The following is a 26,563-nucleotide window of genomic DNA, read 5'->3' as shown; positions in this document are numbered from 1 at the left end:
CAACTATACAACTATTTTCAAAGTATATAAGCTTAAAAAGAAGAAACAAAGAATGATAGAAAATGAATTGTTTGTGCTTCATTGAAAAATGTACAAGAGTTTGATATAATCGAAGAATTGCAACCCAGTGAAATTTTGGCCATAAGTAAAAAGCACTTGAATATCTTAATTAGTTTTGGAGTCAAATTTGGTTCCCCCTATATGGGAATGAACTCATCCCACAGGCCCACATCAGCTTACAGAGTTGTATGCCCAAAAACGAATAACTACATAAACCAGATATTGAGAGTATGAACTTTTCCCAGTTTCAACACTCAGCTATGCAAAGATTTGACTTTATGTTTCTATAATAGCTAGCTTTAACTTTTGAATCCTTGTTTCAACTTGGTAGCAGAAATGTTAAGTGTGCCCATTTGAGGTAAAACTTAGTTACTTCTAGAGTTAAAATCTGTAAGTCTTGGGTAAATAGCCATTTCAAGATGCATCCCTGCTCCTGCTTCCTTCCAGGAGAGATATAAGTACTAAGACGACTTCTGTATTGTCCAGAAAGGTAAATTTATGGCTTAAATATGTTGTTCTATTATTCACAAGGTACTTCTGGGTCACCTTTGCTATAAAAGTGGAGAATATTTTTAAAATAAAGTTAGGACACACTCCATAAAAGTTTTACAACTCACTTAAAATCATAGAAGAGCTGTATATTTCAGGATGAAGATTTAAGCTCTGGTTCTTTGACAGGGTCTTAAGAGGCAGGAATTGCTGTGTCAACTAATGTTGTGCACTATATTTCATTACTGCCTTTATGTTTTTTTAAATACCTCAAGAATAAAGTTTATTTAAAATGTCACACTTTGCAAACTGCACATTATATCCATAGAATATACTAGTACCACTCCCATTCCTTTTATTTATTACAGTAGATTAGTTATGGACCCTCTGCCATAGTATCTTGGCTTATTAAGATACTGCATGCTAAAAAGCATAGATGGCTCTGTAATGAGCAGTTACAAAATCTAGTCACCGATTCTTCCTTGGCTGTCTTTTTTGTTCAGAGGGAAAAATTGAAGATTGGACCTGTGCCTGAAACATTAACCACCTGATTCTGCTTGTGGGGTGGGGACAGAAAAGGGCCCTCTCAACACTTAATTATTGAGAAATCCTCCGTATCTCTCCAGGATTAGAGAAAAGGATTAACAATCATCAAGGTTGCTTGAACAAATCTCAAGTTCAAATTCCAGAGGAAGACGGGATGGTCTAGGGTGATCAAAACGTAGACCCAGGGCTGGGTGCAGTGGCTGACACCTGTAATACAGCACTTTAGATGCCGAGGCAGGCAGATCACTTGAGGTCAGGAGTTCAAAACTAGCCTGGTCAACATGGTGAAGCCCTGTCTCTACTAAAAATACAAAAATTAGCTGGGTTTGGTGGCGGGTGTCTATAATCCCAGCCACTTGGGAGGCTGAGGCAGGAGAATCACTTGAACCCAGGAGGTGGAGGTTGCAGTGAGCTGAGATTGCACCATTGCACTCCAGCCTGGGCAACATGAGCGAAACTCTGTCGCAAAAAAAAAAAAAAAAATCATCTAATTCACAAGAATTTTTTTTGCTAACATAAGTCATCCATAAACCTCTATGAAAGGTGAGCCCTTTATGAGACAACTTGATCCCTATAAAGTATTCAATAAATACAATGGGCACTAAAAGAGTCTTAATGAAAAGGGACAATTTAGAAATATTTTCTTAATTGACATCAAGAAAAAGTAATTTAAAAAAAAACTGTTAGTTTTTTTTTTTTTAAACAAGTGTTAGTGAGGATGTGGAGAAATTGGAGCCCTTGTGCACTGTTGGTGGCATTACAAAATGGGGCTACTGCCATGGAAAATAGTGTGGTGGTTCTCCAAAAAATTAAAAATAGAATTACCATATGACCCAGCAATTTCACTTCTGGGTATATGCGTTAGTCCTTTTTCATACCACTATAAAGAACTACCTGAGACTGGGTAATTTATGAACAAAAGAGGTTTAATTGACTCACAGTTCCACAGGCTGTACAGGAAGTATGGCTGGGAGGCCTCAGGAAACTTACAATCATGGTGGAAGTTGAAGGGGAAGCAGGGACATCTTACCATGGTGGAGCAGGAGAGAGAGACAGAGAGCAAAGGGGTAAGTGCCACACACTTTCAAACAACCAAACCTTGTGAGAGCTCACTATCACAGGAACAGCAAGGGGGAAGTCTGCCCCATGATTCAGTCACCTCCCGCCAGGCCCCTCCCCTGACACGTGGAGATTACAATTCAAGATGAGATTTGGTGGGAACACAAAGCAAAACCACATCCGTATATAACTAGAGTCTCAAAGAGATATTTGCACATCCATGTTCACAGCAGCACTATTCACAATAGCTAGGAAATGGAAGCAATCTAGATATCCAACAACAGATGAATGGATAAACAAAATGTGGCATATACATACAGTGGATTATTATTCAGCCTAAAGAAGGAAGGAAATTATGTCACATGCTGTAACATGGTTGAACCTTGAGGATATTATGTTAGGTGAAATAAGCCAGTCACAAAAAAGATCAATACTATATGATTCCACTTATATGAGGTATCTGAAGTAGTTAAATTCATAGAAACAGAAAGTAGAGTGGTGGCTGCCAAGAGCTGGGAAAGGGGGAGTGGGAAGTTGTTGTTTAATGGGTATAGAGTTTTAGTTGTGCAAGATAAAAAGTTCTGGAGATCTGTTTAACAAGAATGTGAATATACTTAACACTACTAAACTGTATACTTTAAAATGGTTAAGATGGTAAATTTGACGTTGAGTGTTTTTGTTTAATTATAATTTTAAATCTGTTAGTTTGTCTAATGATCATAAAGAAGATTAATTAAATTGTGCTCAAAAGATGTATTATGGGATAGGAATACAGGTAATTTTATTCTCTTTATTGTTGCTGGACCAAGTTTTCTGCTTCCTACATATCAGAATGGCTAGGCATTGCAAGATAATATATCACCATAGAATCTAAGGATTCTTTTGGAATATAAGCATCATTTTCAAAAGTAATTTGTGATTCAAGAGTTGCTTAGAACCAAATTTCCCTAGGAAACTTGATGGTTTGGGTGTTTTGTTATGGGGTGGAGGGAGAAGATGTGGAAGTTGGCATGATCTCTATTTGGGTGGGGGTCTTTTTGTATTTTTGATAGAGAATAGCTGTATTAATCAGTAGTGTGTTATAGAAGGCATATGTCTTATGTTTCATTGCTTGGTTTTATGTTGTGCAGCAGCAATTTGCTAACCACAGTCCTGAAGAAATATAGCCACGCAGCAAAAGAAGCATTTATTTTCAGAAACACATTTCTTTTCTGACATTACAGGGGAGTGGGAGGGAAGGTCCAGATTAACTGTACTTTTTAATAAGAGATGGAGTGCTATTGGAAAACTATTAAGAAAACTGTGGCTTTAGTTCAGATTCAAGGAAGCCCATAAGAAAAATTTACTACCTTCCAGCTTAATACTGCAGCAGGGCCCGTTCTACAGACCCACTGCTCCCTGAATGATTCTGGAGAGTATTTGCGAGCTGGGGTTGTTCTATGAGAGGCAATCAGCTGCTGATGAGCTCCCCTGCTTAACTTTCCTAATTGATTCCACCAGACCTCCTAGTAGACTAGTTGCTAACCCTGCCCCATCCCAACTCTGGCCTGGCTCTTTCTGATGGCAAAGTCTTCAGAGACCATTTGCCAGTTTGGAGTTAGGCCTTGGAGCTGCAGAACAGGCTTGTAAAGCAGATGCGTAGTAAATGCTGCAGCCAAGTGTACAGCACATTTTCCTAAGTGGAAATCCTGTGTTACAGACAGAACATTACTTAACAGTAGGTGGGCAGTTCAATCCTAAACAGCTCAGTTCTTCCCCATCAGAGACTCTGCAGAAGCAGGCTTCTGCCACAGCTGTGGGAGGAAGAACAGTTCTTGTAACTGTTAGGAGCAGACAGTGGCTAAGAGAAACAGTCTCTTGGGAAGTCCCTGTCTGTGATTTTCCTACATAAACACAAGAAAACAAAACCCCTGGGCTTGCCGTTCACACAAGCAAGCTGCACAAAGCTTTCTTTCCTTCATCTGCATGTGCTAGTGTGCTGTTCTTCCTTTAGGTTTTACTGCTGCTTAAAGGTGTTTTTGTCCAGATATGTAAAGGTGCCTCGCCCTTCTCCTTCTCAGGAAAAATAACTATTTATTGAGTGCCTGTTGCCATGCAGGAACTCTGTATCCATCATCTCACCTCTTCCTCATCAAACACATCTCTTCCGAGTGAGTTGCCAAATTACACTGCTGGCTTCCCAACCTGAGGTTTTGCTTCTGTTTACATTTTACCAGAGCAAGAGAGAAAAAGTCACAAATGATGTGCTGTCTTCTTATCTTACTAATCCCCTCTTCCCCAGGCCTTTCCACATCTAGAATTAAATATCTGGGCCTTGGCAACCAGGCCAACCCCTAACATCGGTAAAGCCCAGGCAAGAGCACAAATGGATGCCCATATGCCTAAAGCTGTAAGAGTTATAATGCCCCTTTAATGCATCCTCATGTCCACGTTGGATATGTGCATTAAAATTCATGAAAAAGAATTAATTATTGGCCAGGTGTGATGGCTCATGCCTGTAATCCCAGCACTTTGGGAGGCCGAAGTCAGAGGATCACTTAAAGCCAGGAGTTTGAGACCAGCCTGTGCAACATAGTGAGACCCCATCTCCACAAAAAATAAAACTTTAAAAAAAAATTAGCCAGTTTTAGTGGCAATACCTGTGGTTTTAGCTACTCGGGAGACTGAGATGGGAGGATTGCTTGAGGCCAGGAGCTACGATTGCACCACTGCACTCTGGCCTGGGCAACAGCAAGAATCGATTTCAAAAAAAAAATAACAACAATAGCTTAAATTGGAAACAGTCTATTCAACAATGGGGCATTGATTAATTTTATTATAATATTTCTCCATATAGTAGGGTATGAGATCATCATTTAAAATTTTTAATAAGTTATTTTGAGTTTAAGTGAATAAAGATTATTAAAGTGTCTTTGTAATTATTGTTTTGTTTAAAGTATATGTACACATAAAAAGATGATCCAACAAAATAGTTACCATCTCCTTGTAGTGACTTCATAAATTATATTTTCTTCTATGTATTAGTATTTTCTAAAAATTGGTATAATGAGGGAAAATAAATTTATAATAAAAATATTTGTATGCTTTAATCTAATAATTCTGTTTCCAGGAATCTCTTTTAAGGATCAAAGATGTGGTTAAATATCACAAGATAATTTATCACAATGTTATTCATAATTTTAAAATTATATCAGCTAGGCACGGTGGCTCATGCCTGGAATCCCAGCACTTTGGCAGGCCGACGTGGGTGGATCACCTGAGGTCAGGAGTTTGAGACCAGCCTGGCCAATGTGGTGAAAACCCGTCTCTACTAAAAATACAAACATCAGCCAGGTGTGGTGGCACGTGCCTGTAATCGCAGCTACTCGGGAAGCTGAGGCAGGAGAATCGCTTGAATCCGGTAGGCAGAGGTTGCAGCGAGCCGAGATCGTTTCACTGTACTCCAGCCTGGGCAACTGGAGACCCCCTCTCAAAAAAAAAAAAAAAAAAAAAAGGTAGAAACAATTCAGAAAGATTGTTGAACCTTTGAAACTTCCTCATGCTTATTCTGTTCTTAAAATTTTCTCTTTTCCTCAGAGTGATTAGCAATCAAACTCTTTTTAAAAAGGCTTACATGTACTGGTCTGTGTGGGCAGAGAGTACAGGGAGGCTCAGAGAGTGAGCATGCAAACACTAAAGCCAGGACTGCAGAGGAGAAGATACCCAAAGGATAAAAAACATGCTCACTGAGTCAAGTAGATGAAAACCAGCATTCTTGGTGTAAGCTCTAAGCAAGAGGGGAGACCATATACGGCCATAGCCAGGGAGTGGAAAAACCCAGAATTTTAGAAGGAAAGGAACCTTGTGGTTTCTTCAGCTCCAGGAAATAGCAAACACACCCCTATCCCCACCCCACTACCATTTACACCTACCCTAGGATCTTCTATTCAATTAGAAAATCTTTCATTTATCGAGCAAATATTTGTTGAGTGATGTGCCAGGCATAGACAGGAGAGGAAAGGAGGAAGTCTGTTTGTTTCAATTAGCAAAGTTGGTTTATTCATCTCTTCCTTCTTTAAACAAACGGCTCCTTCCCTCCCTCCCTCCCTCCAGACAAGTGTTCTGTGTGAAAACTTCATCTTTTCACATGACCTTACATCCTCGTCCACAGTGATTGGTTCCCTTCAGCGGTGGACAACTTACCCAAGCTGAGCCTAGCTCCCTTGACCATTGCAATCGAGCAAAGGGTGGTCACGTGGCCCAAAACAGGCAATCAGACTTCTTCCCTAGCTTTTTTTCAAAACTTTATGGGAAAGGAGGGCTCCTTCTCTCCAGTTAGAGAGCCATGAGCCCAGAAGTGAGCCTGGAAACTGTAAAGAGCCAGAAAAGAAGCAGAGGGGAAAATGAGACAATGAGCAAAACACTCAGAGACGCAGGAGGGAGAAAGAGTCCTGCTGGCATTCAGAACCCTGTGTCAGGTCTTTCTGAACCACCCATTTCCTCTGTCCTTCTGGCTGTCTGGTTACCTGAGCCATTACCTTCGCATTCTTCTGAAGCTATTTCCTATTGTATTTCTGCCATATGAAACCAAAGGGTGTTCCCCAGCACAAGGGTTTGGAATTGCAGAGCTCTGTATGAGCTCTGGTAAGCCTCCTTGGCCTAGTGAAGCAGACAGGTGCCAGATCAGAAGCTTTATTAAGATAATGAGGGAGGAGGCTGGGCACTGTGGCTCACACCTGTAATCCCAACACTTAGGGAGGTCGAGGTGGGTGGATCACTTGAGTCAGGAGTTCGAGACCAGCCTGGCCAACATGAAGAAACCCCGTCTCTACTAAAAATACAAAAATTAGCTGGGCATGGAGGCGTGCACCTGTAGTCCCAGCTACTAGGGAGGCTAAGGCACCAGAATCACTTGAACCCAGGAGGCAGAGATTGCAGTGAGCCCAGATTGTGCCACTGCACTCCAGCCTGGGTGACAGAGCGAGACTCTATCTCAAAAAAAAAAAAAGAGGGAGATAATGATGCTCTCATTGGAGGGAACTCATTGTATTACCTTTTACCTATTAATATAACTGTGCCTTCACTTAACATTAATGCGAACAATCCTTGTTGAATACCTGCCCTGTATTTCCCTCACCAGTTTTTGGCCTTTTAAATTGAATTCATGCATACCCGTTCTTCTTTCCTGCTTAATTTGATTCAGCCTACTAGGAAAGGTAAAAGGGAGGATTCCACTTATGCCCGTAACTGTGAAAATGCAACATATCTTTAGTGGAAAATTTACAAACAACCACAAGATGGGGCTGTTATGCAAGGAAGTAAAAGTTAATGGTTGGCGGGAAGAGGATGCAACAGTTTCCAGCATCCAGGATAGGATATTTAAATCTTTCCTCACTAGAAAATAAGGAAAGGAAAATATTTTAAGAACATATATTCATAAAATCAAAGCACTACTTATAACAAATTCAGGGATTACTCTTTTTAACAATCTAGTGTTCCTTTTTGGGAAAGTGATACATAATTATTATAGTAGATATTTTCTGCCTATATCAAGGTTGATTGCTTGTCTTTCTTCCGGGTTTTCTTCATCCTCATTCTTCTGTCCCTTTCGATGAAAAGCCATAACATAAAACTAAAATACATGCATTAATTTATTAATTTATTTACAGACTTCTATGTCCTCTGTATTCAATTTCAAAGACAAAGAAATAGCATTTGATATATTTGATTAACATACTCTTGTTTCCTGGTGTCTTCCACCTCAATCTAAATTAAATCACTTTGACCTCATTTTTCCCCCCTTGGGTTTGCAGTTTGAAGATCTGGAAAATTCTTGATTAATAGCAATAATGTAAGGTAGCCACGTTTTTAGAAAATCCAAAAGAAGCAAGAGGAAAGTAACCCTGCATATCCCTTTGCCTTACGAGAGACTACAGCATTTGCTGGGGCAAGATGACCACAGAAGGCAGCCGGCAGGAGAATGCCCATTCACCCTGGAGCTGTGCAAAGCAGGAAGTCTGCAGGTAGATGCAGGGGAAGCCACAAAGAGGAAGCATTCCTGTTCCCTCTAGGGCACAGTCCAGTCTGCGTTGCGCTAACTCAAAACTGGGAGCCTCCTGTTGAGAAATGAGAAAACTAAAAATAGACCTGCAGAAAGTACTTTGACCTTGGCTTGAAAGTCAGCCCAGTGCTATGACAAGAAAAGCCTTTTCCATGAAGATTATGTTCTTAAAAGCCATATTTCATCTGCACACAGACTCCCAGTAAAACCACACTCAGAAAATGTGCATCTTGGCTATCCTTCAACTGTAAAATCATTATGTTTGGCTCTGGTTATTCTGGACATTAGATGTCTATGTAAGGGTTTCTTTCTGAAATTCCTTGTACAAAATGTTAGGGGTTATAAACTGGATTAATAGCGACATTTAAGCAAATCTGCTATTACTGTATGTATCCAATACCTTATGCTTTTTGGAAAGAATTCAAGGACAAAGCAGAAAAACTGTTGTATTCAAGTAATTCAGAATGTACATGCTTTAGAATTAACTACAATAAAGTAATAACTTTTCCTGAAAAAATCTAGCCAGAAAGCCAAGAGAATATATTTCGTTAAAGCTTTAGTAATTAAATCCAAAATTAAAGGGTACTGTCCTATAATTTCTTGCATGTGTTAGAATTATAATATTTAAAATTTGCAATATCAAAGCATTTCAGGAGACCATCATATGTAGTCTGCATGTATTTCAAGGATAACCCTGAAAGGGTGATAAAAAGCTATTAAAGAGGGCAGAAAAAGCACTTTTATATACTTAGGTAACTTTCTAAGGAACAGCTGCCACCAATTAAACAACAAATACCTTTTAAAGACTCTTGGGGGTTCAATGTTCTTTCAGTGGACTGAAAAATCTGGGAAAATGGACTTCATTAGCAACTACAAAATTATTGAAAGGATATTTGAAATGGCATTTAATACCTGCAAAGACTGAAACAATCAGTAGTTTAAAATTTCACCATAAAGATTGGTAAATAACACTGATTACAGGTCTTATTCAAACAGAAAATAATGAATATGTAATGAAAAGAGAATAATGATCCAAATTGCTTTTAATCTTGGAGTTATGCCTATTGATTGGCCTGGAAATAATAGTGCTAATCTTACAGTAGGAAAGTCAAGTGCTTTAGAAAGTCATTAGCTTTAGGGAAACAGGATACCCATTTCATTGTGCCAGTACAGTATTTTATTGAGTAAAGCCTCAAACAACTGTGTGTTTAAGAAAAATTCCAAGGTTCGCCTAAGTCAAATAACATTCCTCTCCACTCTGCTCTGTAACTGGTAAAAGCAATTTAGGTACTCTTTCTAATTCATCTACCTAAACACCTACTATATTCCTGCAACACAAAATAATCAAATACAGTAAATAATTCAGCATTCCAAAAGGTGATTATTGATCTCACACTGGCTTATTTCTAATAAGCTGAAGAAGTAATAACCTTCTCAAACTAGTAAATTTACATTTTAGACTGGCATTCCTGAGACACTCTGGCAAAGTTTCATGAACGAATATATTTATAAGCAAATATACATTAAAAAGACACAAAGTCTTTTTAAAAGTCATAATTTCTCATCTCTAGGAAAAGCCTCAAAGGATTCTGAATTTGAAATATCTTTACTTCCCATTAACTTTCCATGTATCCAATTACAAGTTAAATTTACATTCTTTTCAATCCATTTTTGAGACCTTAAATGTATTCTTAGATCCTGAGCTTGAAAATTGATTGCTTTTATATTAATTTAAATGTTAACACAGAAGCATCTAGTTAATGAAAATAGAGATACGTGAAAAGCCGGGCACGGTGACTCACGCCTGTAATCCCAGCACTTTGGGAGGCCTGTAATCCCAGCACTTTGGGAGTCCAAGGCAGGCGGATCACGAGGTCAGGAGTTCAAGACCAGCTGACCAACATGTTGAAACCCTGTCTCTAGCCAGGTATGGTGGTGCGTGCCTGTAATCCCAGCTACTCAGGAGGCTGAGGCAGGAGAATCGCTTGAACCTGGGAAGTGGAGGTTGCAGTGATCACTCCACTGCACTCCAGTCTGGGCGACAGAGCAAGACTCCGTCTTAAAAAAAAAAAAGAGAGAGAGAGAGAAATACGTGAAAAACCCACGCTCCTCTTAGCAAATGTGCATGGAACAAGGAACTGGCCGGTGTTAAAAGTTGCCAGGCAGGGCAGCAGAGAGCACTTCACAATGACATGGTTAGATGAGGCCCTCAAGACAAGCTGGTTGCCAGGGAACACTCAGGGCACCTGAGAAGTGGGCAAGATCAATTTGTTATGGGGAAGTCAGCTGAATGCAGAGCTGAAAAGAGAAAGTGCAAGCCAGAGGGAACAAGAAAAGACTGAAGTCAGTGGAAAGAGCTTGGGCTTGGAAGTCACGAAAACCTGACTTCTGACCCTTATCAAATGTGTCACCTCTGGGAAAGGAAACACCTTTGTCTCTCCGACTTGGTGTTTTTCACGTGTCAACTGAGTATAATGATAGCACCGCCTCCCAGAATTATTATAGGGTTATAAGATGATGCATATCAAGCACTTAGCACACTGCCTATGAGTACACAGAAAGGGCTGAGCAAAGGATATGAGTATTACTACTGACTGCTGCTGCCAGAGAGGCTGGCAAAGGGAAGGTGAACGCCAGTCTCAGAGAAGGATACAAATGGGTACCTCATAGAGTCAAAGTCAGGGAGGCAAAGGAAACAAGGCAAAGGGAACTAGGATGGTGTGGAATCTCCTCACTAGGCTTTGCATTGAACCAAGGGCCTTCTGGTACACAAAATCTTGCACACTGAAATATGCCCCTTGGAATGTTCACCTTTCCTGACCCTGTCTTAAAGATACCTTGCTCTAAATCCAGTCATTTGTAACAGCTGCTCTGGAAAGCAAATCTGGTGTCATTTCAGATCTGACAAGTGCCTTTGAGTAAGAGCAGGAAGGAGAAGCTCATTCCATTGAAAGGCTTCCTCGAGTATGCCTAGGAGGAAGACACCCACTGGAGATGGTTTGTTAGCTTGTTTGCCAAAACAAGTGATTCTTGGAAGTTGCTTTTATTTTTTTAATTCATGTGAATGGTCCCTTTATTTTTTAAAATGTGAGGTAAGTATCTCTCCCTTGTTTCTGGAGAAGATGGTGAAGTTTCCATGCATCTGAGTGCAGACACTGCAGTCTGGAAGATGTTGAGTGTTCTGCTTCATATTGGAAATTATGGACTTTTTTTTTTTTTTTTTTTTTTTGAGACGGAGTCTTGCTCTTTCACCCAGGCTGGAGTGCAGCGGCACGATCTCGGCTCATTGCAAGAGCCGAGGCTCCGCCTCCCTTGTTCACGCCATTCTCCTGCCTCAGCCTCCAGAGTAGCTGGGACTACAGGCGCCCGCCACCACGCCCGGCTAATTTTTTATATTTTTAGTAAAGACTAAATAACACGGGGTTTCACCGTGTTAGCCAGGATGGTCTTGATCTCCTGACCTCGTGATCTGCCTGCCTCGTCCTCTCAAAGTGCTGGGATTACAGGCGTGAGCCACCGTGCCCGGCCATTATGGACATTCTTAACCACATTGTGCTCTTGAAGAATTAAATAACTTTATTAGCCATAAAATGGTGTTTGTAGGCTGAACTCTCCCCTACTTACTGCCCTTTAGGACTAACAGCCCAGACTCGGGTAAAGGGAAATGCGCTTTGGGGCGTTTTGCTGATCACTTTAGCTGCGCAGTGTAATGAGACCATTCCCTGGGTGAGTGTGAGGAGGGGATGAACACGCCTCAGGATAGAGAAGGAGAGAAGCTTATTTGCTTCAAGGGGACGGATGGTTGGGCACAGGACTGAGGCTTGCGGATGCCTAGAAGTCCTGTGTGTGGAGTGTGAGCTGCTCCTGGCCATGGAGAGGCCTTCGGGGGCTGGGCCAGGACCCTGAAGTTTGTTTAGGGTCAGCTGTAAGCCGGAAGAGCCCCCACTGGTCCCTGCAGTGTCAAGCACTCAACTTGATTCCATTGGCACTTAATAAAGTTTTTATTAAATATCATGTTACTTTTCATTTTTGGTAAATGACAGAGCCATATAAATTCACCAAAATGTTCAAACTGAAAACTTCCCTGTTCCTTCCCACTCTTCCACTGAAACCATCAACAAGTACTATCAATTCTGCCTCCAAAGAGCCTTAAGCTCAAGCTCGTGCTTTGTTTGCCTCTCTTGTTTCCCACCCTGATTCTGATTCTGTTGTTTTCCACCTGGGTGACAACAGGATCCTCTTCTTCTCCTGGCTTTCTCTCTTCACCTTCCATCCCATTCTTTACCAGCAACCTGAGAATCCCCTTTACAATATAAATGAAGTCAAGTCATTCTCCTGCTTAAACATTTCAGTTTCCCAGTATTCTCAGGATAAAGATCCAAATGCTTAGCATGGCTTGCAAGGTCAAGTCTGGGCTTGGTGAGCTTTGGAGAACTCAGTGAGAGCCCTGGCCTCTGGAAAAAGCTGCCTGGAAAACACAATTATAGTCAGTGCAAAGTGATCACTCAAAGTGTGGGCTGCAGGGTAGGTGACAAGAGACCATAACAGATTTCTTGAGATTCCTTCTAGAAGGGAACCCAGTAGAAGAACAGGCTCCTCATTCCTGTTGGTGAGAGGTTGTGACAGGGCAGTAAAGGAAACATGACTAGAGGTGTAGGCACTGGTTGATAAGATTTAGGGATATATCAGTGACACACCCAACCTAGGGTACTGTAACTGTAAATCAAAACAATCTTCTTTTAGTCTTAAAAACAAGAACCAAAAATTGTACAATTTAACATGTAATAATGGCTTCTATTTATCAAGCATCTGCAAAGGGGCTGGCTTTATGCCAGGCATTTTACATATTTGATTACAAAAACCTTATAATTATTATCTCCATTTTTGATATATGGGAACCGAGGCTCAAAAGGTTACTAAAAGTCAAATGAACAATAAGGCACAAACTTTAAAAAAAGTTACCAAATTGCATTTCTTTATGAAGGAAAGGGACAGATCTAATGTTAATTTGTTATTAACTGAGGAAGCACAGAAAGTTGGGTGTTTACTTGTTTCTTATCCATCTCCCCGGACTAGGAGGAGAGAGCTTCATGAGGGGAGAGCTTGTTTTGTTCACAGCTGTCTCCCGAGCGCACTGAATAGTGTCTGGTCGCAGCAGACCTGTAGGGGTTTGTTCACAGACTGAAGCAATGAAGTTTGACAGCTGCTTTCATTACTCAGTGATTTTGATTCAGAGCTTTACAAAAGTAGGAAAAATTAGTGTGAATATCCATTTTTCCATAGATTTGGTGTTGGATTTTTTTTTTCTTATTCTCTCCACTAACGTACTGCTATTAAAATACAACTAAGCCTTATTCACCGGGAGGTTTCCATTAGCAACAAGAATTAATTAAATTATGAGTCATCAGCAGATGACATACTAAGGCAGATTATCCCCCAACGATGATTGTTTTTTATTTTTCTAATTATAAAAGTAATATAGTAAAGAACACTAGCAAGATTTACTAATTTTAAAAAGTAAAGTATGTACTGTTATGAAAATATTTCTAAGATATTTTTAGTGAAAAAAACAAGATGTAGAATAGTGTTCATGGTAAGCTTTTCTCCCATGGGATAATAATAATAGTTGTTGAGAGCTTACTGGGTGCCAGGCATTATATTATATCCACTGCATGAATTATCTCATTTAATCCTTCAATAACAGCATGTTGTTGGCACTATAACATTATTAGTACTATACTCCATTTGAAATAGTACTATTGCCCTCATATTATTTTTCTTGTTTTTATTTTGAAACAATCCAGCACTTAGAGAAATGTTGCAACATGCAAAATACACATACACACACACAAGCATATACATGTGTACATTTTACATCTGTATTTACTTCTATATACCCATATATTAAAAGCCATGAGGTTGTACTAATATCTACAATTCCATTCCTATGCCACAGAGTTGTAGTTTTCTCTCTTTTTTTTTTTTATTTTTTGAGAAAGAGTCTCACTCTGTTGCCCAGGCTGGAGTGCAATGGTGTGATCTCAGCTCATTACAACCTCTGCCTCCCAAGTTCAAGTGATTCTCCTGCCTCAGCCTCCCACATAGCTGGGATTACAAGCACACACCACCACACCTGGCTAATTTTTGTATTTTTAGTAAAGATGGGGTTTCACCATTTTGGCCAGGCTGGTCTCGAACTCCTGACCTCAGGTGATCCACCCACCTTGGCCTCCTAAAGTGTTTGGATTACAGGCATGAGCCACCCTGCCCAGCCGGCTCTCTTTTTATATATATATTTATTCTCCCAAATAATGTGAAGGCTGGCTCCAATTGTCTTCAATTTATTTATTCATCGAATCACTCTCCTGTTGCCTCCACTGTCCCTATCCCTGGCAGGAATGTCCCTCCTCCCACTGGTCTCCAGCACTCCACATCGGACCCTCTCACCCCCTACAACCTCCAACACCTTGTGCCTCATCATGCTCTGACACCTCCACCAACACAAAAGTCCTTCTTTCTCTGTGTCAGGACCTCCCTGAGCCCCCTAAGTTGTGACACCCCCACCTACCCATACCTGACAAAGACAGCTCCCTTGCCCATCAGGGATAGCCATGAGGAAGTGGCTCCATGGGTTCTAGTATTTTGAGACTGCATCAAACTTAATATGTTAGCATCTTTGGTAGCCCATTCTTAACCTGGACCAGCAGTTAGACCTAAAGCATAGATGGCCATTTAGCTAGTCATTTGCATGAGAATTAAACATGAGAGATGAAAGAAAAGAAAAAGGAAAAAGAAAAAAATTGTACCGGAAGGAAGATATTTCATGAGCTGAATCCCAAGCAGCAAAGTCACCACTAATGTCACAACGGTGTTGCCAGCTAATAATGGGGCTGCTTCTTAACTGTCGGGAAATGCAAACAGCACAACATTAAAATGGTTCTATTTTTTTCCATCCTTAACAATAGCAACACAGCAATAGAGTGCTGATCTCTGAAAGACAAAGGCTGTGAAAATAAACATTCACTTAAGCCAGGGGGCACTTGGGTTGTGATTTTTCTTTCGAGATATTTGGTAACATATCCCAAATCCTCAAACCACCCCAGGGATCTTCCCTTCAATACAGTCTGAATCACCTACCTGTCTCAAATGGCCCAGCAAAGCTCTTGCTCTGTGCAGGCAGGCCTGCCAGATAGCTGCCTTTTTCTTTTCCTCTTACCTTGGCTAAGTGGCTTCCAAGGTGTTTCGGAAAGGAAAATGTAGGATTCAAAATAAAGAGCAGAGAGTTGGGCCAGGCCTGCATTGTCCTCTAACTGTGATAATGGGTGGCTGCTCGGCCCCTGGTTCATCTTCCACAGCAAAAGCTGGACCAAGGCCTGCTTTTTCTCTCTAATGGTTGGATTGCCTCTGGCTTCGAGTTGCACGTTTATCTTTGGTACTCATCACTTTGATTTTGTTATTACTTCACCCTCCCCTTTGTCTTCACTTTTATCTGTCTGTATATTTCCTAACAACCTGTTTTTAACCTCATCTCCCTCTTTTATTATTACCATTTTTATTCCCCTGCCCTGCATCCTTGGCTTCCCCTGTAAGCGCTTTGAAAAATGAGGGGAATTTTATATTGGTAAAAGATGCTGAAAGGTGAATCTGTGAAGCCCCCGCCCCCGTAGCCTTCTTCCATGTGAGTACCTTCTTTCCATGTAAGGTAACAGCTCGCTCTCTCTTTTTTTTTTTTTTTTTTTTTGGTGCTCATTCTCCCCAGGCAACCAGGAAAGCTGTCCACTTCAAGGAATGGCTTGATCTAAGATCCACTCATGGGATACAACTAAAGAACAAAACCTCCTGTTATCAGGTTGCAAATGTCCAGGTATTTGCAAGCAGTGTTTTGCTTTCTTAAATACCAGACTGTGGCTAGCAATCTTCCCCCACTTCAGGTTATAGAAATTCAGAGCTCCCTATCTCAAGACCAGGAAAATCCAGAGCAGACACATGTTTTGTGAATATGACCAGGAATAAGTTATTTCATCTTGGGAAAAAAATAAGACCAAGATCTAGGGCGTGCTTGATGTTTCCCAGTTGTTCTTCCAGTCCACCCTATTCCCTTCATCACTCTTCTCTGTGCCCCAAGTAGGAGGCTGACCTATTGGGCTGTATAAACAGGCTCTTTTGCACTATAGCTTCCTATTGGATTCACCCCATGGGAAGCATTGGAGATCAGAAAGAGGGTAGAATAGTGAGAGCAGAAGGCCAGGGTATTTATTCACCAGCTCCCTCTCCGTGGGCCACTACAGGCTGCCTGAATATCCCTGCTTCTGTCAGGTGACCCTCTCTTTCCAGCACCAACATCATTCTGTCCTTTGTCCCATCAGGCCTTCTACTAGCCCAGGGTACTGCACTACTCCTTGTGATTTCCCTACAACCTGCTAATACCTTTATAAATAATCTCCTTAATAAACTCTACTCAAATTACCCAATTTGAGTGGACCATTTGTTTCCTGCTGCTGGTTTGATGCTTACAAAAGATCTCTGCTTAGGCAAGGCAGAAACAAGTGCATTTGAGAAATGGCAATGGCAAATGATCGGGAACCCAGTTACCTGGAAACTGAGGCCCACGGTAGGAATTCAAGCAACTCTTGGCACAGAGAGACAAAGGAGAAACTTCTTTACTTAGGATTAGCAATACAGAGAAGTGAATGCAGTTACTGACAACTGGAGGTACTAAGCTCAGATTTAATAATAACACATTTACCATGCACTTATGATAAGCCAAGTACCTAATAAATACCCGGTCACATTTTTGAATTTTTTATCCATTTTACTGATGAGGAAACTGGGTGAATTGATCATTGCTGTTTTGTAGACCCAAATTCCCTCCTTCAGCATCTTCTAGTAATAAAACTACTGTCTCCTGCAAGGAGCTCATTTCACAGGTTTTAACTAGTGCTAACCCGGGCCTTGCCTGTCAGAACACACCTCCTCCCATGCACAATGCTTGGCTCAGTAATGGACGTGTGACTCTAACAGGCCAATAAGTTTCTCCGAGATTTGATACTTGGACCTAGGGAAAGACTAGAAGGATGATGATAGCAGCCACCATTGCTTCAGGCCACCTTTCCCTCTGCTTGGAGGAAGCTGTCTCCAGTAAGAAATCATTTAGCATCAGCAAAGAGAACAGGAGAGAGAGAAAAGGGATAGATGGAGGAAGAGCAACAGTGAGCACAAAAGAGATGACCTCATTTGCTACTGCAGCCAGTCTCTTGAGTGAGTTTTATCCTTCAGTTTTCCAGTATTATGAGACAATGAATACTTTGTTTTTACTTAATATAAGTTGGATCTCTCATTTATATTTCCAAAAAATCCTGTAAGTAGATTAAGGCTGCCTTGCAGAGACTCTTCAGCTGGGCAGTGATCAGCCCATGCGTGTGAGAAAACTACCAAAAGTTGGAAAAAGAGCCACTCAGAAGGAGCAGGTAGAGCAATCTCCAGAGCTTACAGAGATCCAGAGGCAGGAGAATCACTTGAACCCAGGAGACAGAGGTTGCAGTGAGCCGAGATCGTGCCATTGCACTCTAGCCTGGGGGACAAGAGCAAGACTCTGTCTCAAAAAAAAAAAAAAAAATTTGAAAGGCACAAAATGAAGAGAAAAACATATTATCTTTTCTACCATTCTTACATTAATACTCATTTTGAAAAGTTTTAATAACTTTTTTGACATCATTTCTCCCTCTCGCTCTCCTTCCCTCCTTCCCTTTTTATCCTAATCCCTCTAGTGCAATCTCCATCTCTTTTGATGTTTTTAGTATACTTCTCTTATTCTCTCTCACACTCACTGATTCTTTTTGGGTAAGTGTATGTGTGATTTGAATAGCATCCCAAAATAAAATAGATGTAAAATTTTTCTTAACTTTTATTCCATTTACTTTTTAGACTTTTTTGTTAAAAACTAAGACAAAAACATGCAGGCCTACATAGAGTCAGGATTATCAAGATGTCAGTAGGCAAAAGAAATTTGTCAGCTTTATTAAAATTTTATGGAACTACTGTCATATATGTAATTCATCATTGGCCAAAACGTTATTATGTGGTGAATGACTATAGCAGTCATGGTTATTAAAACAGGTTTTAACTATAGTCTATATGTTTAAGAAAGTAGAGGAAACCATAAGTGTGTTAAGAAAAGACATAGATGATGATGTAAAAGAGACCCAAATAGGCTGGGCAAGGTGTCTCACACTTGTAATCCCAGCACTTTGGGAAGCCAAGGCGAGTGGATCACTTGAGGTCAGGAGTTCAGGACCAGCCTGGCCAACATAGTGAAACCCTGTCTCTACTAAAATACAAAAATTAGCTGGGTGTGGTGGCAGGCACCTGTAATCCCAGCTACTTGGGAGGCTGAGGCAGAAGAATCGCTTGAGCCCAGAATGTGGAGGTTGCGGTGAGCTAAGATCACACCATTGCACTCCAGCCTGGGCAACAGAGTGAGACTCCGTCTCAACAACAATAACAACAACAAAAAAGACCCAGATCAAACTTCTAGAGTTGAAAAATACAATATGTGAGATGAAAAATAAACTAGATGGGATTGAAAGTAGATTAGACACTACAAATGAGGACATGTCAATAGAAACTACTCAAAATGGAATACACAGATAAAAAATGACTGAAAAAGATCAACAGAATTTCAGTGAGCAGTGGGACAACCTCATGCAGCCTACTCTAAATGTAAATGTGGTCTCCAAGATGAGAGAGAAGAGAGGACAGGAACAAAGTTTGAAGAAATATGGCTGAAATTTCCCCAGATTTGTTGAAGAACATAAACATATAGATCCAAGAAACTCAATAAACTTTATTTATTTTTATTTTATTTTATTTTATTTTTGCGACAGAGTCTTGCTCTGTTACCCAGGCAGTGCAGTGGTGCGATCTCGGCTCACTGCAACCTCCAGCTCCTGGGTTCAAGCGATTCTCCTGCCTAGGCTTCCCTGAGTAGCTGGGATTACAGGCATGCGCCACCACACCCAGCTAATTTTTGTATTTTTAGTAGAGATGGGATTTCACCATGTTGTCCAAGCTGATATCGAACTCCTACCCTCAAGTGATCCACCCACCTGGGCCTCTCAAAATGCTGGGATTACAGGCATGAGCCACTGTGCCTGGCCTCAATAAATGTTAATGAAAAGAAAGATGAAGACACACATCAAGGCACATCATAATCAAATCAGGGAGCCCATCTAAGTGGGCAACATCCGCCACAGTCATTTCTGACCTTCGAAGTAGAGTAATCACAGAGCATTTCAAGGATTCAGACATGCCCTCCACTAAAGTATTTCTCAATATCTTAGTGAAGGGAAAGTCTTCGAGGCTTCTGGTGGAGCATTAGGTGGGAGGATGGGCACCAGGTTGCACATGATAAATCCAGTTCAACCTTATGTCCTAAGGCTGTGGATTCCCTTCTCCATAGCATGCCAAGGAAGCTCTGGCATGGCATCCCCATTAAATGTAGACTACCATTGAGTCCAAGTTTTAGTCAGTCCACCAAGAAAGATGTTAAAACCACCTCCAGTTGCATGAGCTAATACATTAAATCCAGAATCTCTACTAAGTACACCCATATCCATGATTTAACCCAATCTAATATTGTATCTTCTTATGAAAAAGACCCTTAGAACATACTCTCACACATGTTCCCCAGGTTTCTGTTGCTATATATTTATTAGCAAAGTCTTGAAATGTTTGGGGCATGCAAGTTAATTTTTCCCAGGTCATTGTGTGTACTTATCCACCTACAACATACTGAGATTTGGACCTGTCCAAACATTTAGTGGTAAGAGGGGGTGATTGTAGTGCATCTTAAGGAAAATGAACATCCCCTTTCAAAGCATCTTCCCCAGATGAAGGTTTTCCTAGCAATGATCTAAATGCCTCATCACGCACCCAATCTCTCAGAAATGGCTGGGCTATTTCAAAGCTGGAATAGTTCACTGAAGACTCTGTTATGGTGCCAACTGGGAGACAACAGCTTAAAAGGATGATATTCTGTCTTACACGATGTGGTACACGCTTTGAATTAGAGACCATGGTGGCATCTTCCCCATAATCAAAATATATGTGTCTGGGAATTAAGGCATGGAAGTGAAGGAGCAATCTGTCCTCAAAAGTAAATTCAAAATTTTACCTCTATAAACAGAAGAATTTGCTAACAATTTAAAAATAGCTATTTCCAGTTTCTAGTCCCACTTTTTCCTTATTACTACCAGGCAACAGGTTTCCAAAAAAATATTAACTTCCAGTTTTAGCTACCTAAAAATGTGAAGACCTTTACAGATGTTCAATGGTATATTATAAAATGGTAAACTTATAATAAAGAAATGAGCAAAGGTTCCCAAAATGAGCAGTGGAATGACTGGCAGTAAAATAAAAATAAAAAAAAATAGGAGGTCCAAACACAAAATATTATGTAGTGTCCTAACTATATTTTACTGATTTTTTGATAAGCTCCCTAGTTCATCCTCTTATTTGATCTAATAATCAGACAAGCAGTTCCCTGATGTTATAGGCAAATGAATTACCCTCAGAGTTTCCAAAGAAAAGTTTGAGAAAACAATAGGGAAGAACTGCAGCAATCTGCTACTGCAGTGATGTGAAGACACACTGTTGAGGTTAAAAGTCAAAGGTCAAGTTGGTGTTATTCTCTTGGTCCTTCTGCAGTTGATTAAACAATATTACTTGAGATGAAAGCAATTAGTGAAAAGAATTACGATTACTTTATTAGCATTACTGAATAAATGTCTTTTCAGAATCCAAGTTATCACTCAAAAACATGTCATGTTGCCCTAAAATTACTTATTCAATTTCTGGCCAGAGAGGATTTCTTTATAAGAAAGACTTTCCTATTAAACTTCTCATTGAAGTTTAATCAATATGCTTCATCGATATGTGTCCCCTAAAGCAATCCTATAATTTAGAAAAGGATCTAAGTATGTGGGCTTCTATGAGTAATATCTGAGTCTGAGCTTACTCAAAAGGTTGGTTTTCAGGCTGTTTCTTCTCTAATTCTAGAAAGCTGTAGAAGGCCATAGTAAATCCTCACAGAATACAACTAAAGCATAAAAATAACTTTCAAAGATTTATAATTAGCCGGAATAATTTTCTTTGGGATCTAATTCTTATTTACAAGTCATTTTAGAGACCCCAAATTAGGCAACAACATTGCAACATGACTAACACTGACTTCAGATTGGAAAAAAGCCATACATTTATTCAATAGGGAGTAAACAAGTTCTAGGGAAATATGTGAGAGAATAAATTAATAATATCATTTAGCAAGAAAAAAAGAGCTCAATAAATATTATAGCCTAGCTTAAAAAAGAAAAAAAAAGTATGTTTAGGCAATAGTTGTATCTCCTCACTAAAGGTATGGTAAGCTAAGATATAGCCAAAGCTATAGTAAACCAAGAAAAGCTCTTCTCTCCAGTGGAGAGAGGCAATGTTGCCGCTACAATCATGTGGTCACAGTGTGTATGGTAGAGTGGCAAGGCATCTTCTGTTCCCCTTAGTCCAAAGTATGCACCTTGGTTGATAAGCAGCTAGAAGGAGAAAACCAAATAGATTTAGATCTGAACTTTTAAAAACAGGTTTATGCAAACAGGCATTCCCACATTGAGCTGGGACTATATACTGGTAAAACCAATCTTGAAGACAATTTAGCAATATATATCAAAGGTCTTATGAGTGTATATGTCCTTTGAATAGGATATTTCACTTTAGCTTAAGAAAATAATCAGATTTTTTACAACAATGGACTTCATAGAAAAAAAACACAGGAAATCATTTAAATGAACAAGAAAACTATTATAGCTTTTTTTCAAAACCATTAATGCTCAGTATAAGTAGGAAAAAATCCAGATTACAAAAAAGTATGCCCACCATTTTCTAGTTTGTAAGTCTGTGTATGTGTGTGTATGTGCATGTGAAAAAAATGCAGAAAGACTTAGAATAATTTTTCTAGGGTCTTTCTTTTTGTATTTTCAATTTTTTTCTAATTTTTTAAAAAAATTATTTATTAAAGGGATCGTTAGAGTGGTCAACTACCTTAAAGAGTATTATGAATTCATGGTTTAAAAAGGTGATTGAAAATAAGGCACCAGTGTAGGGCTGTTCACATAGCATGTTTTTCTAAAATACCCTCTTCCATCGTCTGTAGTAGCTACCTGAATTTCAGTGGGCGTAGCTCTAAAAATGTTGAGAAATTGTACCAATACGTGTTGCATCATCCCTTAATTATTTGTGCCAGTTGATGGAAGCTGAAATGTGGAAAACATCAACCACATAATTCAAAATTAATTTGTACTGAGACTTGGAATATGACCAGACACATGTGCTTAGACATGAATGTATTTCTCCTCTTCCCTCACTAACCTTCAGGCCTTGTCCTCACCACTTCTTGGTCTGGGTCCAACTCACAGCCTGGGGCCAGCATGGCAGCACTGGTGAAGTCCCTAGGAATAAAAAAAATGTTTGAGAAAAGAGTGGTGACAATGACTGGGCTCTGAATCGTGAACATTTACACGTGTAAATGCAGAAACACCCATATACGATCATCCACATATTAATTTTCCACCTAGACTCATTACTTTTCCATAACTCTGATGAAAAGGGGAGTTTTATTTGTGTAGAATCTTTCCGATTTGGTGATCGTGGTGACTGGAATAATAGTAAGAAAAGATATCTCGGCAGGACTGGCTACATCATTTAAGGGACCCAATGCAAAATGAAAATGCGGGCCCCTTTTTCTAAAATGATTAAGAATTTTAATACTGAGACAGCAGAGCATGAAACCAAGCTCAGAGCCCTTCTAAATTCAGGTCTCTGTGTGACTGTACTGGTCACGGGCCCATGAAGCCAGCCCTGAGTTTTAGAGTCAGGTAGATATGGGATCAAATTCTCGATTTTTTCATTTACAAGCTGAGTATCTTGGCTAAATTATTTAAACTTTCAAAGTTTCAGTTATGCAGTCTTAAAATGGGAGTGATGTGAGTGTGGCATTATTCTCAAGATTGCTGTGAGGATTAAAAGAGAGAGCATTCTATTAGGTGCATACCACAGTGCCTGGCTCAGGGGGACCGTTCATCTTCTCTATGTTGTATACAGCAGTTAGAGTTTGATATAGTTTGAATATTTGTCCCCTCCAAATCTCATACTGAAATTTGATCCCCAATGTTGGAGGTGGGGCCTAGAGAGAGGTGTTGGGGTCATGAGGATGAATCCCTCACAAATGGCTTGGTGCCATTCTTGCGGGATTGAGTGAGTTCTCACTCTTAGTTCCTGTTAGATCTGTTAAAGAGTCTGACACCTCCCTCCCCACCCCTCTTCCTCTCTCTCTCATTCTCTCTCTCTGTTCTTTCCCTTTACCATGTGATGCCTACTCTCCTCTGCCTTCCACCATGAGTGGAAGCTCCATGAAGCCCTCACCAGAAGCAGATGCTGGTGTCATGGTCATACAGCCTGCAGAGACATGAGCCAGATAAACCTCTTACTTTTACAAATTACCCAGACTCAGGTATTCTTTTATAGCAACATGAAACAGTCTAAGAAAGAGTTCATATTCTAAAGTGCAAACTTGAAAGTTTGATATGGTTTGGCTCTGTGTCCCCATCCAAATCTCATGTTGAATTGTGACCCTATGTGTTGGAGGTAGGGCCTGGTGGGAGGTGATTGGATCATAGGGGTGGTTTCTGATGGTTTAGCACCATCCCCCTAGTACTGTCTCATGATAGAGTTCTCAAAAGATCTGGTTGTTTCGAGGTGTGTAGCACTTCCCCCTTTGCTCTCTCTCCATCTCCTGCTCCGCCATGATGAATATATGCTTGGTTCTGCTTCATCTTCCGCCATAATTTTAAGTTTCTTGAGGCCCCTCAGCCATGCTGCCTATACAGCCTGCAGAACTATGAGTATATTAAATCTCTTTTCTTCATAAATTAGCCAGTCTCAGGTAGTTCTTTATAACAGTGTAAGAATAGACTTAATAGAGGGTTTCTCCCTGATTTAAGATTATTTTTGGTTATCCATTATCTATGAAACAAAATGAAAATGCACATTATGACATATAAGCACCTTAACTATTCAGGTTTTATCAATCTCTCTAAAACTTGCCACCTACCACTCTCACATATGTTCAAAGTATAATTTGTATTTATTTTCACTTTTCCTTAAGAACCAGTAATTATAATAGGCATAGATGACAAATAATAAATTAGCATGTGCCAGGCACTGTGCTAATCATTCTGTGGGAGGGAATACTCATTCTCCACTCCTGCTGTTTCCTCCCATGAGAGGGAGCCGCATGAGCTGTAACATTCCTGGATACTTCCACCTCCTCATTTATCCTCCCCTGGCAAGTATAAGTTGAGAGAATCTGGGTATTTGTATTCCAGCCTCTTTCTCTTTTGGTAGCAAATCTCACAGGGAGCATGATTTTAGGCAAGCTGTAAGCATAGTGGCAAAGACCTTTTCCTGGTGGAATGACCCATTGTCCAGGACTACCTGATACCAGTTGGTGAGCCTATCTATTTCTGGTATTCAGTGTCAGGAAGCCTAAGTTCTCCAGTGTCAGCTTTATCAATGATAATGGTCTCCTGCCTGCGTTACTCTTGTCTGTTTCTAAATTGGTTCAGAACTTGGGTGGGGAAAATGGGTGTTATTTACTGAGGATACGTAAGTATCCCAACAAAGTCTACATTCATTGTCTCCTTTATACCTCAGAGCTACCATATGAGGTAAGCATATCTATCATCCAATTTTTATAGATAAGGAAAGTAAGGATTAGCAATCAAGTAAGTGGCATAATCAAGATCTAAACAGTTCTATCCGATGCCACAGATTATGCCCTTACATTTTCCCATTTTGTTTTTGCATGAAGATTTAATAATAAACTGATAAGAACATTCAAAATTTGAGTTCATGTTGAAAAAAAAAGCTAACACAGTATTATATGCAGTGTACTTATATTCTATCTGGCAGAAAAGTTAGCCAAGCTAAACTTAAATTCAGCACATGCTGAATTTTATTTTAGGGAGAACAAGCTGCAATCATAATAAAGAACTGTATTTACAGCTAACAGCAATACCCACGTTTCTCTATAGGTCTTACACTACAATCTGAAATTGCATTTCATGATTTACAAGGTCTGAGACATAAACAGTAAAAGGTATGTTTCCGGGAATTTTCTCATTAACAGCCACAAAACAGGCAATTTTATGTGGAATTGCTTTGTTCACCTTTTCTGAAATATGTGCAAGATCTCTCTTTGATGTTGAATCCATTCTGATTTGAACATCTCAATATTTTTGATGTTCCGTGAACTCCTCCACACGCCACCTATCTCTGGGAAGCTCAGACCTCCCTACCTACTTGGTGAAAGGAAGGAAATTTAGAACATTTGAGCTCGCAGGCTGCCTACTTAAGACTACCCGAAGAATGAGCTCTGCTTACCCCTGTTCCTTCGTAGGTACATGAATGAGTCATCAAAAATTCCCTAATAGTTGATTAATGCAGTTGTGACAGTATGAAAAACAACAAAAGGAGTGCAGTGCTGAAGAAATTCTAGATCTTGCAGATTTAATGCATCCACTTATATCCATAACTCAATCCCTTTTCATATGACACTAGTTATTGTTGTTATTGTCTTCCATAACCATTCCTACCAAGACTCCAGTCCAGGGCATACCCCCTTCTTCTTGTCACAAGAACATCAACACTCTGCAGTCTTTTCTTCTTTATCATGTCTTCATCCCTCCATACTTTGCTCACCAAGATGTGTTTTTCCATCTGTCATATTTGTCTAATCCTGTTGATTTAATGCACTATATTTCTATCAAGAAAAGAGTACATACAAAATACTCCCAAGCATCTAACTACTTCTAAAAATATAGATCTTTCTAAATTACCCATATATATTGCCTGATCTGGCATCTCTCTCTATTTTCATACAGTGCTCAGCACTCCTGATTAATTGTCTCTTTAATATTTTATCCAAAATTGCACTGGAAAACCAAGAAAACAGGACAAAGGAATGTCATTTGTACTTTTTGTAATCTTCATTGTTTACCAAATGTATTTTTCTTATAACCACCTTTGTAGCACTTCAAGATATGCCTAACAGGCACTGTTAGCTCTTTTACAGGCCTGTGGATAATGGAAAGTATGGAGAATCCTGGCTTGGAAAGGCAATAAATAAGGTTATTTTGACACTACTCTCTATTGGAGGAATTGTGATTGTTTTTGTTTTTGTTTCTGTTTTGAGAGAAGAAGCTTGCCTAATGGCAATCCATAAGACATTCTGGAGAACAGTTATAGATTCAAAATGTGAGTTTT

The 26,563-nt window shown here is 39.9% G+C and overlaps 1 protein-coding gene across 2 annotated transcripts in view; it reads right to left on the bottom strand.

The window, feature by feature from the left end:
- UPP2 (uridine phosphorylase 2) overlaps positions 1 to 26,563 on the bottom strand; it is a 261,689-nt gene that overhangs the window by 118,289 nt on the left and 116,837 nt on the right. For both annotated transcript variants that reach the window (XR_010129585.1, XR_010129586.1), the window contains exon 2: positions 22,610 to 22,689. The gene's annotated coding sequence lies outside the window, so the exon portion shown is untranslated. The remainder of the gene's footprint in view (positions 1 to 22,609; positions 22,690 to 26,563) is intronic.

Source organism: Gorilla gorilla, chromosome 11 (assembly GCF_029281585.2).
Source record: "Gorilla gorilla gorilla isolate KB3781 chromosome 11, NHGRI_mGorGor1-v2.1_pri, whole genome shotgun sequence".
Taxonomy (NCBI): Eukaryota; Metazoa; Chordata; class Mammalia; order Primates; family Hominidae; genus Gorilla; species Gorilla gorilla.
This window is presented reverse-complemented; position numbering and strand designations above follow the sequence as displayed.